A 3,142-nucleotide genomic window follows, 5' to 3' on the forward strand; every position below is an offset into this window, starting at 1 on the left:
TTATTATTTAAAAAAATTATCTAAATACAAAAATTTGATTAAATAACCGTGTAAAATTTTTTATATTGGTAATTCATCAAAATTTAAAAAACCAAACCAAGACATTAGGGTTGGAAAACCTCCAAGTTGGTGTCATAATCAAGCATGTGCATTTCCTAATGTCGTTATTAACCAAATAGGACTGCATTCAATGAATCTAGTTTTAGGGTTTCTACAAATACTTCAATTCCAAAAGGTATGCACCAACTCTTGGCAATTAAAACATGCAACAACTTGTCCCTGATAGAGAATAGGTGTTTGCTATTATACCTAAAAGATATTGTCTAATTGTTAAAATAGGTTAAATAATTAATTTTAAATTTAAAAGTATAAAAATTAAAAATATAAATATTTTAAAGTTATTATAAAAGATAATTTAAACAAAAATTAAGTATCAAACAAAAAATATCATAAAATTGACCTAAAGAATATGACAACAGCAAATTTTAAGAGAAAAAAAAGGTCAAGAAAACACACATAATTTTATAACTTACAAAAGGTTGAAGTTTAACGCCTCAACAACAAGCTGGATACTTTATATTTAGAGTAAAGGATAAATAGGTCCCTGACTATTTTTTCTGTAGACATTTTCATCCTCAAGGATTGGAAAATACATTCATGTCCCTGACCTCTTTAAAACGTGGACAAATTTATCCCTCCGTTGAAGTGACTCTGTTGGACCTAATAGAAAAGTATGACGTGGCTCCTGTGACGCTGACCTGGCCGTTACGGAAACACACGTGGCATGTAGCTTTTGAAAACAGGACATATTAGTCCTCCCTCACCAAAACGACGTTGTTTCACCACAACCCTCCAATCTTTCAAATTTATGAGCCCTAATTCTTCGAATGTACAGAAACGGTGAAGTGGGTGAACGAAGAGGGGGAAACATTTCGTCCCATGGTGAACAATCACTGCCTCTGGTGACCTTGTTCCATTATCATACATTGTTGGTTTTGTTAACTGGCAGACCAAATTCGAAGGCTGTTGGACCCAATGGAGAGATCCTTAATGCAAAAGAAGCATTCCATGTGGCCGAAATCAGATCCGATTTCTTCAAGTTGCAACCTAAAGAAGGCCTTGCACTAGTGAATGGCACTGTTGTTGGTTCCGGACTAGCCTCAATTGTCCTATTTGAGGCCAATATCCTAGCTGTCTTGTCGGAGGTTCTTTCGGCCATATTCGCGGAGGTGATGCAGGGGAAGCCAGAGTTTACTGACCATTTGACACACAAATTGAAGCACCATCCTGGACAAATTGATGCTGCAGCCATAATGGAACACATTTTGGATGGTAGCTCATATGTCAAAGCCGCCTAGAAGTTGCACGAGATTGATCCGTTGCAAAAGCCTAAACAGGACAAATATGCACTTAGGACTTCACCTCAATGACTTGGCCCTTTGATTGAAGTGATTAGATTCTCAACCAAATCAATTGAGAGGGAAATTAACTCTATTAACGACAATCCTTTGATTGATGTGTCAAGGAACAAGGCTTTGCATGGTGGTAACTTTCAAGGTACTCCAATTGGTGTGTCTATGGATAACACAAGATTGGCCATTGCATGAATTGGGAAACTCATGCTTGCTTTTAAATCTAAGTGCTAGCAGGAACCCAACTTGGATTATGGCTTCAAGGGAACTGAAATTGCAATGGCCTCTTGCTGTTCCAAACTGCAATATCTTGCAAACCCGGTAACTAGACAAGTCCAGAATGTTGAGCAGCATAACCAAGATGTGAACTCTCTTAGTTTGATTTTAGCTAGGAAAACAAATGAAGCTGTTGAGATTCTCAAACTTATGTCATCGACCTATTTGATTGCACTTTTCCAAGCCATTGATTTTAGGCATTTGGAGGAGAATTTGAAGAACACCGTGAAGAACTCCGTGAGCCAAGTTGCCAAGAGGACACTAACCACCGGCATCAACGGCGAACTCCACTTCTTCTTAAGCTTGATGGTACTCAGTCGGGTGCCATGGAACGAAATATTTCCTCCTCTTCGTTCACCCACTTTACCGTTTCTGTGCATTCAAAGGATTAGGGCTCATGAATTTGAAAGATTTGGGGTTGTGGTGAAACGGCTTCGTTTTGGTGAGGGAGGACTAATATGTCTTGTTTTCAAAAGTTACATGCCACGTGTGCTCCCGTAACGGTCAGATCAATGCCACGGGAGCCACGTCAGACTTTTCTATCAGGTTCAATGAAGTCACTTCAACGGAAGGATAAATTTGTCCAGGTTTTGAAGAGGTCAAGGACATGAATGTATTTTTCAATCCTTGAGGACGAAAATGTCCGTGAAAAAAAAGTCAAAGACATATTTTTTATAGTCTTATATTTTACATTTTCTAGTTCTAACATTATAATTTCTCAAATCTGTCATAATTGTCATGCTCAATAACGTTCACTTTGGAGCCAAAATTTTTATGTTTTACTGTTAAAAAAAATGTTTGTCAATCCAAAAACTACAATTTTTTATTTTGTCTGTTACGTATTTTGTACTTTTCTTTTGCAAAACTTGCATAACCCTCCTCTGTTAAATGGAATATAAGACTTATTTTATGTAAATATAATATTCTATTGAGACACAATATTTGTGGATAACATTTTCTTAGTCTTAGCCATTGAACCATAACAGGAGCTTGAGACAATTTATATAGGCCACAAATCATTTTACAATTGTCTTTATACGAAGATGTTTTTTTTTACTATTAGATCATAAATTGTATAGTTTAATTTTGATTTGTTACAAAAATAATTTTTTTTAAAATATACCTAAACAAACAAAATACATTTTTAATACAAAAATATTTATAAAAAGATGTTTTTAGCATCTTCATTTAAGTAAGTGCGTTATGATATTATTACAACTCTAAATTCTTTTATTATTAAGTCTAAAAAAATGAAAATTCTTTTTTTTTTTAATCTCATTTTAAATTTTGTAAAACAGAAAATAAAAGAAAAGATGACGCTACTTGATTTAGCGTCTTTATGTAATAAGATTAACATCCTATTTTCACTATAATAATAGTAAATTTTTTACTATAATTTTTAAAAAATTACAGTCATCAATACTAATGAATCATAATATAATTTATCTAGTATT

The 3,142-nt window shown here is 34.2% G+C and overlaps 1 long non-coding RNA gene and 1 pseudogene across 1 annotated transcript in view; one reads left to right on the forward strand and one right to left on the reverse strand.

Moving 5' to 3' along the window:
• LOC107647697 lies at positions 950 to 1,626 on the forward strand (annotated as a pseudogene).
• The window catches only part of LOC110263625, a 13,261-nt gene continuing 11,871 nt past the window's right edge, over positions 1,753 to 3,142 (reverse strand). Inside the window, exon 3 of the long non-coding RNA XR_002349488.1 lies at positions 1,753 to 1,978. This is a non-coding gene — a long non-coding RNA (uncharacterized LOC110263625). The remainder of the gene's footprint in view (positions 1,979 to 3,142) is intronic.

Source organism: Arachis ipaensis, chromosome B06 (assembly GCF_000816755.2).
Source record: "Arachis ipaensis cultivar K30076 chromosome B06, Araip1.1, whole genome shotgun sequence".
Taxonomy (NCBI): Eukaryota; Viridiplantae; Streptophyta; class Magnoliopsida; order Fabales; family Fabaceae; genus Arachis; species Arachis ipaensis.